At 37.4% G+C, this 12,703-nt stretch overlaps 1 protein-coding gene and 1 non-coding gene across 11 annotated transcripts in view; both read left to right on the top strand.

Annotated features, from left to right (window-relative positions):
• The window catches only part of Cdh7 (cadherin 7), a 133,717-nt gene that overhangs the window by 18,341 nt on the left and 102,673 nt on the right, over positions 1-12,703 (top strand). The gene's annotated exons all lie outside the window — the stretch shown is intronic.
• On the top strand, positions 10,070-10,232 carry LOC118593584. Its single transcript, XR_004946258.1, has one exon. It is a non-coding gene; the product is annotated as a U1 spliceosomal RNA (small nuclear RNA).

Here is a 12,703-nt window from a genome sequence, read left to right as displayed (position 1 = left end):
ACATTCTGGTCAGTATCCACTCCTCCAACCCGAGGCCAGTTATTGGGGTGAACGCTGGAAGATCAGAGAAGCAGAACAAGCCACATCTACCTCACCTCGCCAGTTCCTCAGCTGGTCTTGTTTCCTCAGACTGGATGCCTCTGAGTCCTCATCCAGAATGGGTCCCAACTGAACTACTGCTGGAAGCCTAAAAGCTTAACCAGCCAAATGCTTAACCAGCCAAATGCTTAACCAGCCAAATGCTTCTAGTTTCTGGTCTTCACCCCTTACATAATCTTTCTCTTTCTGCCCCCACTCCCTGGGATTAAAGGCGTTTGTCACTATGCCTGGCTGTTTCTAATGTGGCCTTGAACTCAGAGATCCAGAGGTATTTCTGTTTCTGAAATACTAGGATTAAAGGCATGTGCTACCACTGCCTATCCTCTTGTTTAATATTGTGGCCATCCTGCTCTCTGACCCCAGATAAGTTTATTTCGGGGAACACACAATATATCAGGGAACACAATACTACCACAGAAAAGTTAAAATAGATAATAGATACATAGGGATTAAGACAAATAGGAATAGAAATTGGGGCTATATTTAGAACTAGAAAGATTACCTTATGCCTACATGAAATAATGTCCTTATTTTTATTTTTTAAGCAGTTTCAGGTAACAAAAGTCATATTTTAAAACCTTCATTGTCTTTTGGTTTCTTTAATTTGCTATAAGAAAATATAGACTAGATTGTCTGAACAACAGTGAAAGGTGTTTGTATAGTCCATATAATTCTGGAGGCAGAAAGTTTAAGGTCAAAGCAACCAATGGAGCCGTTGTCTGGAGACAATTCATGTCCTGATGTGCCGTCACCTTCTCTTGACATCTCACAATATAAAACAGGGACCTGCTAATTCCTGTGAGGCTACCAATGCTACAGGGTGGGGCTTCAATCTTATGACCTCACTTAGTGCTACTTCTTCCATCCTTTCTAGAGATAAGGAATTATATGTATCATACTGCATATAAGGCATATGCACAATACAGTCATTTGAGAGTGCAGCATTAAGCATAAGAATTTTTGAAAGAAGTCATAATTCAATTTTTTAAAATATATTTTAACTAAAAATACAAAATTGTTAATAATATTTAGCAATAGTCCATTAATTTGGCCCTTAATACTTACAATATTCATAGCTTGAGCCATTCATTGGACATAATATTTTTTGTAAAACCCATTAGCTTTTCAGTAAACACAAAGACTATATATATGCCATTATCTCATAAACAATATATCTTACAACTATTTACATAGCAACTAAATTATGTTAGTAATAATAATAATCTAGAGAATTCTTAGACTTTATGGAGGACATTTGCCAGTCATATGCCAATATCGTGGGGCATAAGCATCTGTGGATTTTGGCATCTATGGGAAAAATCTATCAAATTCTTTTTTAATATCATTTAATTAAAATAAAATTATTTTACATATTATAAGGTCAACTACATATTCTATAGTTTGGTTTTGGCTGTGGTAATTGGGAGTTCTCAGAGCATTTTTTAATAGCAAATTTTCTTTTTTTAATGTCTCGTTTTTATTTATTCATTTTACATACCAACCACAGATCACTCTCTCATCCCTCCTCCTGGTCCAACCCCCCCACCCTGCCTTGCCTCTCTGACCAACCCCTCATCCTCTCCTCTAAAAGTGTAAGATCTCCCATGGGGGGACAGCTGGTACATTCAGTTGAGGCAGGACTCAGCCCCTCCTCGCTGCATCAAGAGTAAGCAAAGTATCTGACCATAGGTAATGGGATCCAGAAAGCCAGCTCATGCACTGGGGATAGATCCTGATCATACTGCTAAGGGCATGTCAAACAGACCTAGCCACACTTCTCTCTCCCATATGCAGAGGGTCTATTCTGGCCTCATGTAGGTCCCACAGCTGTTGGTGGTCTAATGTTTTTGAGTTCCTACAAGGTTGGTTCAGTTGTCTCTAGATTTCCCCATCATGATCTTTACACACACACACACACACACACACACACACACGCACACACCACCTTGCTCTTGTAATCCCTCTTCCCTCTCTTCAACTGCACTCCCGGAGCTCGGCCTGGTGCTTGGTTGTGAATCTCTGCATCTGTTTCCTTCAGTTACTGGATGAAGGCTCTATAATGACAGTTAGGGTATTCACCAATCTGATTACTAGGGTAGGCCAGCTCAGGCACTCTCAATACTGTTGCTAATAGTCTAATCTGGGGTAGTCCTTGTGGATTCCTGGGGATTTCCCTGGCACCAGGTTTCTCCCTTACCCTATAATTTCTCCCACTGTCAAGATATCTCTTTTATTGATCTCCTACTCTGTCCCTCCCCTAGATGGACCATTCCATTCCCTCATGTTCTCATCCCCCATCCCCTCCCCTCTAATGCCCCCCATCCACAGTTTACTCATGGAAATCTATGTTTCCCCTTTTCAAGGTGATCCATATTTTCTCTTAGGGGCCTCCTTGTTTCCTAGTTTCTCTGGAGCTGTGGGTTGTAGTTTGTTTGTTTTTTGCTTTACACCTAGTAACCACTTATGAGTGAGTACATGCCATGTTTATATTTCTGAGTCTGGGTTCTCTCATTCAAGATGATTTTTTCTAGTTCCATCCATTTGCCTAAAAAATTTATGATGTCTTTTTTTCTACAGCTGAGTAATACTCCATTGTGTATATGTACCATATTATTTTCTTTATCTATTCTTTGGTTTAGAGACATTTAGGTTGCTCCCAGGTACTGGCTATTATGAATAATACTGCTAAAAACATAACTGAACAAGTGTCCTGGTGGCATGATTGGGCATTTTTTGGGTATATGCTCAAGAGTGTTATAGTTGGGTCTTGAGGGAGATTGATTTCCAGTTTTCTGAGAAACTGCCATACTGATTTCCAAAGTTGCTGTGTAAGTTTGCACTCCCATCAACAGTGGAAGAGTGTCCCCCTTGTTCCACATCCTTCCAACATAAGCTATCATCAGTGCAGCAAGGCAATCCTCATTTCTAGTTTGATTATATTTCCTGTCTTCTAAAAGATAAATGAGGAAGTGTAAGTTTTCAAGATGTAGCTACATGAATTGTAATTAAAGTACCAGAAATAAAATGATTAACATCATTCTAGCAAGTTTTGTATACAAATACTCTACAATTATCTGATAAGAATGCTTTCCTTCAAATCTTTGCTTGGAATGTTTCCTTAGTTAAAATGCTGTTGTGTTTTAAGTTACTTAGCTGGAAACACACAAACAAGATTTGGCCCACATATACATAATGTTCAACAGATGTGTGTTTGAAAAATTTGTGATGATCACTAGTGAATTAGTCAAACCATGCTCAAATTAGATTTTTCTGATTTGTGAGTCATTTAAGGGTCCACATTGGAGCCAAATATGTATGGAAAGATTACATATTTTGCATTTGGTTTTCTTGAATGAAGAATAAGTAGGATAAACACTGGCATTTTCTTTCCCATAACATATCCAAGAATCTCAGTTCTGAGTTGCACATCTTCCTTATTTCTGCCATAGTTTACATAATATTCTGTATTGAATCACAACAGAGCTGCTACATCTTGCTTATTCAAGAAAAGCAGAGATTAGTAAGTTCCATGCACTAAGATTAAACTTAATTATATACCAGAACATGAATTCTACAAAGGGCTACAATTCTCATAAAAAATATAGTATTAAAGATTTATTTATTTATTATGTATACAGTATTCTGTATGCATATATCCCTGCAGACCAGAAGGAGGCACCAGATTTCATTACAGATGGTTGTAAGTCACCATGTGGTTGCTGGAAATTGAACTCAGGACCTTTGGAAGAACAAGCAGTGATCTTAACCTCTGAGCCATCTCTCCAGCCCCCCAAAAACTATAGAATTAAAAACATCATTAAGAACTATACATTATGACATTGGGATGGGTTTCTTCAAATAACTAAAGCCATACATAAAGTCAATAAGGAAATATTTATACTAAAATAAAAAGGGGGCTTGTATATATGAACTTGCAATTGTAATTGTTATAAACATAGTACCAAAGGCTGGGATACAATTTAAGGCTTGATTTTTACTGTAAACCTCAGAATTTATTACAGAGGATAATTTTCAATATGCTTGATCATTGTAACACCTGAAAGTAGACATTTACCTGTGATGGAGCAGCTATGATCAGTGAATTTGATAGATGAGTTTTACAGTATAATGGTCCAAAACAAGACTATTTTCCCATTGACTAGGTCATTTGTCATAAATATGAGTACGATAAATGATAGAAAGTATATGTAAGTGAGTAAGGATTCAGGGCTTTGGTAAGAAGACAATGTTCACTATGCATCAGACAAAATAATTATTTTACAGTGTATGAGTCTGATCAAAATCTGTATGTGAATAACTTATATTCTGAACACACTATGTGAATAACTTATATTCTGAACACACACACACACACACACATACACACACACACACACACACACACACACACATTGATTAAATGTTATTGATTAAATGTTAGAGCTGCATGGGAATTAAAATTCATTAGCCCTCTTTCCTCAACCAAGAACTCTTCATGATGTATTCCTAATGAGTGACTGAGCAGTCTGTGCCTCTTTTTTTATAATGTATAGGAATTATGAAAGCAATAATTTCAGAGGTATGTGAACTGTATTTGTACATTTGCTTTGCCACTTCCAAATGTGATTTCAAGTGAATAGCCTGGTTCCCCTTTCATTTTCATCTATGAAAATAAGTACAATAATGCTAATTTTAATGGACTAGTAATGAACATGAAATCATACAATGAAGCCTCCAAAGGAGAAAGTGTATTTCTATAAATCAGCAAGTTTCATGAGGAGATTGTTTATGACCCAAGTCTAGGACTTGTTTGTCCTCTGTAGCAGGATGAAATGGCACTGTAGCTCACAAAAGTCCAAGGTTCTGTGAGTGCTGCTGGGCGCGAAGACTGAGCTTTATGCAAACTATTGCTTTTAGGAATTTGAATTAAAATATTCAAAGGAAATAATTAGTCTCAAGCATTTTATGTGATATGGTTTTGAGAACTGTCTTCAAACTTATCTGTGCTTGTTTCTAGACCCCTGAAAATATGACAAACTGGACCAAGGTCCACACAATATTTTATATACTATATGCGGTTGAAATATAGGCACCAAGACCCTTAATGGCATTGATACTTATCTGCTTCTAGTAACACCATAAGCTGTGATTGTCTTAGTCTTCTAATTGTTATTGACCTCATTATAATGGTCCTTTCAAAAGGACAATAACACAAGCAATGGTAAGTTATGGAGTCTTTATATACTGAAACATACCCAAGGAATATGGTAAGAAGAATCTATATAAAAATTAAATTCTAGCTGTAAAAGCCAAAATAAATCTCTCCAAAATCTTTCCTTAGAAATATTATTCATTTTAATAAGACTTTAGTGTTTCCTCATCTATTATAGACTCTGAAAACTACACCCAGGATTCTATTTGCTTATCCCTCCATATCTCTCAGGCCTTTCTGCCTTCTGTGTAATAAGCTAAAATAACCTTTTCTTCATTATTATCAATTAAATTTATTTGCTTATTTTATATTCTCCTCCCTCCTCTCCTCTTATTCTCTCCCTCCATCTCCACTCTTTTCAGAAAGGGGTAAGCCTTCCATCAGTGTTGACAAAGCATGGCTTTGTTGAGGTAGGACTAAGCTCCTCCCCTTGGAGTAAGAACAAGCCAGACAACCCAGTGTGAGGAATAGGTTCCTGGAAGCCAGCCAGACATTAAAGATAGGCTCTGCTTCTGCACTAGGAGCTCCACAAGTAGAATAAGCTACACAACTGTCACATATATGTAAAGGTACCACGTCAGTCCTATAAATGCTCCCTAGCTGTTGGTCCAGAGTCTGTGAGCTCCTATAAGTTCAGGCTAATTGTTTCTGTGGACTCCCTTATGATGACCTTGACCCCATGGCTAGTACAATCCTTCCTCTCTCTCTTCAACAGGATTCCCTTAGCTCAGCCCAGTGCTTGGTTGTGGACCTCTGAATCTGTTTTCATCCATCACTGGATGAAGGCTTTCTTATGGCAATTGGGGTAGTCACCAATCTGATTACAGCAGATGGCCAGTTCATGCTACCTATCCACTGTTGCTGGAAGTCTTAGATGGGGCTATTCTTGTAGATTTGTGGGAGATTCCCTTGTACCAGGTTTCTATCAGATCCAAAATGCAATGTCTCTTTCAGTAATCTCCCCCTCCATCCATTCCCCCAACCCAGTTCCTCATATTCCCATCCCTGATTCTGCCTAAGGGATCTTTTCTATTTTCCCTCCCTAGAGAAATCTGTGTATCTCTGTCCTCCTTTGGGGCCTCCTTGTTACCTTGCCTCTCTGGGAATGTGGATTATTATAGCTAATATCTACTTATGAGTAAATACATACCATGTTTGTCTTTCTGAGACTGGGTTACCTCATTCAGCATGATTTTTTTCTAGTTCCATCCATTTGCCTTCAAATTTCCTGACGTCATTATTTGTAATTATTTTTAATATCTGAGTAATACTCCCTTGTCTAAATCTACCATATATTTTTTTTCAGTTGGGGGCATAAGCTCTAGCCTCCATGTAGACAATGTTGTTATCTTACCTTGTTACTATATTACGCTATCATTGTCAGGATTCTGTCTTTCCCATGTTGCTGAATATGATGAAAGTAGAAAAATTTCTTCATTTCTGGCATTGCAGTACTTAAAGCACCACCATGACCTTAGCATTTTATGGCTCACAGATAGAAGGAATGTATTGTTCTAATGTGTAGGCCAGGACACAGGGAGATCGAGATTGGTTTGTGGCTATATCACCTAAGCATATATGATCGTCAAGTTATTTTGTATAATTCTTACAACAGTCCTCACTCTATTTTAAAATTGTTCACACTCAAATAGAAGGAAATAAAGTAAAAATGTGAGTCATGGAGAGATTTGGATATATCTGTTGCTGTACAAACAATTCAGTCTTTATCCATCCTTCTGCCTGACTGAGGAACACAAAAAGACTTCAGTTCACTGTCTGGTCAGCGTAGCAGAGAACAGAAAGTATGAGTTGAACCTGGAGAACTTTGAGCTTTAGAAAAATTGAGAGTTTTCTGCTTCATTATATATTGTTTTCTTTGTGGAATTGGACAATCTGTATTTTATATAACCATTAATGAATATGTTACATAACTAAGAAACTACATATAGTTATGAATTTGTAGACTACTCCAAAATATTGATAAGGACTGTACCTTTCTTTAGCTATACATAAAAGACAAATAATATGAGGAGTATAGTTTGATATTTTTAGTTAATTAATTTTTTTCTTTCCCTCTCCCTCTCCACCTGACCCCTCCAGCTCTCCATCCCTGTAGATGTAACCGGCTTGTTAAATAAGAATCACAGAACCAATTGCAGAGTTAAAAACCACGAGGTCAGAGTAAGAGCAGAAAACCTTACCCTTCGCTGCTTCTGCTGTTCTTCCTCTCTGCAAGAGACCCACTTCTATGTGTCCTGTCTATTTATAGATTTTCTGTTCTGTTTTCTCATTGGTTGTAAACCCAGCCATATGACCTCCTCATCACTGCCTGTTTGTACAGACCTCCAGGTCTTCTATGGTTGCTATTGAGATTAAAGGCGTGTGTCTGCCATGTTGGCTGTTTCCTTGAACACACAGAGATCTACCTAGCTCTGCCTCCCAAGTGCTGGGATTAAAGGCGTGCACCACTACCGCCCAGCTTCTGCTCTGGCTTGCTCTGACCTCAAGGCAACTTTATTAACATACAAATAAAATCACATTTCAATAAAAATAAAATATCACTATATATATACTGCCAGCCACCACCGTGACAAGGAAGATGTAAGGTAATGGTAAGCCACGAGCCATGTGGCAAAGTATAGATTAATAGAAATGGGTTAATTTAAGATAGAAGAAGTAGACAACAAGAAGCCTGCCACAGCCACACAGTTTGTAAACAATGTAAATTTCTGTGTGTTTACTTGGTTGGGTCTGAGTGTCTATGGGCCTGGTGGATGAGAGAGGTTTGTCCTGACTGTGGGCCAGGCAGGAAAACTCTAGCTACACATCCTACCTGTCCCCAGTCCACCTAAAGAATCTATTCTATTTACCCCTTCCAAGGGAGATCCAAGCTTTCTACCTATAACCCTATTATTAACTTAACTTCTCTGGGTCTGTGGACTGCAGCTTGATTTATAATTTATTTAACAGCTAACACCCACCTATATGTGATATTTATCTTTCTGGGTCTGGGTTACCTCACTCAGAATGATTTTTTTTCTTCCAGTTGCATTCATTTACCTGCAAATTTCATGGTGTCACTTTTTTTTCAGCACTGGGTTATAGTCCATTATGTAAATGTACCACATTTTCTTTACCCATCCTCCAATAGAGAGACATCTAGTGGGTATATACCTAAAGGATGCTCCATCTTATCACAAAGACCCTAGTTCAATTATGTTCATTGAGGCATTATTAATAATAGCCAGAAACTGTAAACAACTTATATTAGCATATATTTTAAATATTAGAACCACTTGAGGTTTTAAAATACATTGTCTTTGTTCTGTGTTGTCGAAGAGTGAATGAGAATCCTCCAGTTCATTTATTAGAAAGTACAGGAGTTGAACAAAAACTAATTTCAGAGTGAATTCAGGATTGTGAGCCAGTGAGATCCAAATACAAATGTCCCACATGATCCACTTCTCTCAGCTTCATCTGTGTCAAATGGGTTTAATAGTATACACTATATAAGGCGGTTCTTATGTGAACTAAGTAAGGTGTTGTATGCAAAAACACTTTTGTGTGTTTGCTAAGTCAAAAAGATTTATACTTTGTGTGTTGCTATTGCTTAAATAGTAAAAAATGTTGTTGTTCCACATTTGCTACTTTCTATGCATAACTAGATTAAGATATTTTCTTTTTAAGCATATTTAAGGATGAACAAAATCTCTAGGGAAAACAAGGATGGGTCCATGCTTCATCACACTGGCACATTTCCTGACCATAGATAGGATCTCTAAACTAAGTTTTATTTCTTTCTCCTCTATCACTCTAGGACAGTAATGTCATCTCCCCTCCCCCCCCCACCAAAAAAAATCAAACTTTGATCAAACGTCATAGAAGCTTCTTGATGTTTAAAGTATCAAGTATTAAATGAATGGCTGAAAATGGAAACATTGAAAACTGGTTACACTGTTAAAATGCTAGGATAGAAATGGTGTTTATAGGGCCAATACTTTTGGTAAATAATCATGAATGATACTTGGACAAGATCTTTTGGTAATTATGATAAGTAATACACCCTAAATTTATCTTTTGTTTTAATAATTTACTCCCAGATTAAAACCAGATTTGACTTACTTAAAACAGTTTTTCAAACAATAAATTTGTAATACAAACAACATAAATGATGAAAAGATAATATTAGTGTTAGTGTGTGCATACACATATTTATGTTACATGCACACTTTACACTAAATGTAACAAATGCCAAAAATTTGAAGAAAAGTTGGGAAGGGAATATGGGAAGGTTTGGAAGGAGGGAAGAATATAATTACATAGAATCACAAAAAAAAATTTAAAAAGGTTGAACACCTCATACATACATACATAAGAAAGTTTCATTTACAAATGCATTTTAAATCTTGGAAGACAATGAAATCTTTGTGAGTTTGCCAGAATGCAAGAGTTTCCAGAACCATTAGAGTGTTATTATAATGGTTTGTGGAGCCAGATAAAGGGGCTTGATAATTTTTCTATTCTTAAGACCATGTCATAGGTCAGAGCTGCATTTATTCTGAAATTTAAATCTGACATATTGCTAGGGCTTAAAGATGTTATAAATCATTAAATTCTGAATTCAGAAACTGACTAAATCAGAAATCAGTTGGGCAATTGGTAACATTAAACATTTCCACCTTAAGATTCAATATAACATCACATTTCTAGAGAGTAGTGACATTCTTATATTTTAAGGGGAATGAAGTTTGAAATATCTTCCTGACCTGGCAGGGGAGACACCATGATCCAGCAGGTGGTTTTCCAGGGCGAGGCTCACCCATTGCACTTGGGGTGTGTTGACCCCTGTGATTTCCCCAGATGCGGGAAACTCGACTGCAAAATTTGGGGTAGTGGGGGACTGCATGCGCGCTCTCCCCTGGGGGACAAAAAAGAAAAAGAAATATCTTCATGAAATTTAAGTACTCACATAAGCAAGATTCATTTCCTGCATTCTTTGAAAGAGGTATATGATTAGAATCTAAGTGATTTTCCACTGTGATGTCATTACTAACAGAGAAGTAGAACACAATGTCTGTAAGGGAAAATATTACAGGGCTGCTGAGAAGTGTCACTCAAAGACAGTGATTTATATAGGTAAATGTTTCACAATACAATTAATCCAACACAGGAAAAATGATAACTGAGTTATTTTCCCTTTTATCTTAATGCAAATAAAATGAAAATCATGAAGCTGAAATAAACCTTCCAGAGGACAAGTTGGTTAGAGAAGGGACAGGGCTGCTGGAAATACAGGGAGCTTCTAGTTTGCTTTTCTGTTGCTGTGATAAAACACCTCAACCAAAATAACTTGGGGAGGAAAGGGTTATTGCATAGTTCAGATTATGCTGAAACACTGAGGAGAGAGCTAAGGCAAGACTCAAGGCAGAACCTTAAGGCAGACATTTTGGAGGAATGCTGCTTACTGGCTTGCTTGCTCAACTTAGCTTTCTTATATAGTCAAGACAGCTTACTGATGGCATCCCCGACAGAATCAAGTATCATAAAAGAAAATACCTCAGAGACATGCTGAAAGATGCATCGGATCCAGGCGATTCTCATCACTGTTCCCTCCTCTATGTGACTCCAGGTTTATATGAAGTTGGCAGCTGAGCTACTGATGACAAAGATGAAGATGAAAATGGTGTTATGTTTTTCATGAAGAAACAGTATCCCTGCAGATCACACATAAGTTGTGAAGTACATGAGTATTAGGAAATTGCTAGAGGAAATGATTTTTAAGCCTATATAAAACCTCATATGATACTTAGTATATGTCTTTTGCAATTGATTAGTTAACAAAAGGAAGACAACACTGCAGCTCTATAAGTATATCCATGGGTGTGGATAAATTGTTTTAGAACAACAAATATAAGCATCTGAGAATAGATGAACTTCCCAGTACCACAGACTATTCACAAGATAACTTGAGATGATGTACTTTTCCCCTTCTCTCTGCCATTCATAAAATAATGTTTTAGTGAGAATGCAAAATCCTCCTCTATGTACTACATGAATTTACCTAATATCCAGCAAAGAATGACTTGACAAACATCTGTAGGATATAATAATTCAAAGCATCACTTTTGTCACCTTTGCGTCACTTTTGTCACCTTTTCAATGGTGTCAGCTTAGACAATCTAAGACAATTTTTGGATTATTTGTTCCAGCATTTGTAGTATATCATTGAGAGAAGTCATCAGCCATTGAATTATTTTAGTGAATCTATTTCGCAGAGTCAGCAAGTTTGCAAAGTAAAATAATAAGGATGCCTTTATGACTATCGCTGTCATTGTTGTCAAGCACCAGTGTCCCACTACTATTTCACAAGTGCATTACAATGAATTCAAATCTGTGTTTTATGAAAGGATGTGCTAGTATTAAAACCAAAATGTGAAGGATTTCAGAGGGAACATCTTATTTTTGTTTTAAGGTAAATATACTCTTCTATCTTCGTATCTGTTGCTGTGATGAAACAATCAAACCCAAAGTAATTGAAAGTTAAAAAATAAAAATATAAATAAATAGGTTTGTGGCAGCTTCAGATTACCAAGGAAAAGCAGAGCAGAAAGTCAAGCAGAGATTTGAAGTAGAAATTATGAAGGATGGCTGCTTGCTAGCTTACTCTAAAGATCACGTTTAGCTAGGTTTTTTTCATTTTAACTTTGTAAAATTATGTTTATGCATATATGTCTATTTAGGGTATATGGAACACCTAAGTACAGTTGCCCACATATGCCACAAGAGGGTGTTAGATGCCCTAGAGCTAGATATACACATAGATATGAGTCCCCTGGCATGGTTACTGATATTAAACTTGGTTGGGTCTTCCTTCTGCAAGCAAAGTTTACGTTTTAGTGGCTGAGCCATCTTTCCATCTTGATTAGCTATCTTTTTGTACAGCCTAGCAACATCTTCCTGAGAATGGTGATATCTACAGGAGGGTGGCCTAAAGATAATCCACCAGTGGCATGCCCACAAACCAATAACATTTTGGTTCTTTTCAGGTAATTCTTTTTCTTTTCTTTATTATCATGTGTTTTAAATTGTATACATCAGCCATGGGTTCCCCTGTCCTCCCCACTCCTGGTCCCCCCCCCATCTTGCCCCCAGCCCCTCCCCTCCATTCCCATGTCCTCCAGGATCAAGGAACCCCTGGAGATTCATTTAAACCTGGTGGATTCAGTACAGGCAGGTCCTGTCCCCTCCTTCCAGACTGAGCATGTGTCCCTGTGTAAGCCCAAGGTTTCAAACAGCCAGCTCATGCACTAAGGACAGGTCCAGATCCCACAGACTGGATGCCTCCCAAGCAGATCAAGCTATTGAATTGTCTCTCTTATCCAGAGGGCCTGA

The sequence above is a fragment of the Onychomys torridus genome, chromosome 11, assembly GCF_903995425.1.
Source record: "Onychomys torridus chromosome 11, mOncTor1.1, whole genome shotgun sequence".
NCBI classification, from domain to species: Eukaryota; Metazoa; Chordata; class Mammalia; order Rodentia; family Cricetidae; genus Onychomys; species Onychomys torridus.
Note: the sequence above shows the minus strand (reverse complement) of the source record. Positions and strands in the feature narration are given on the sequence as shown.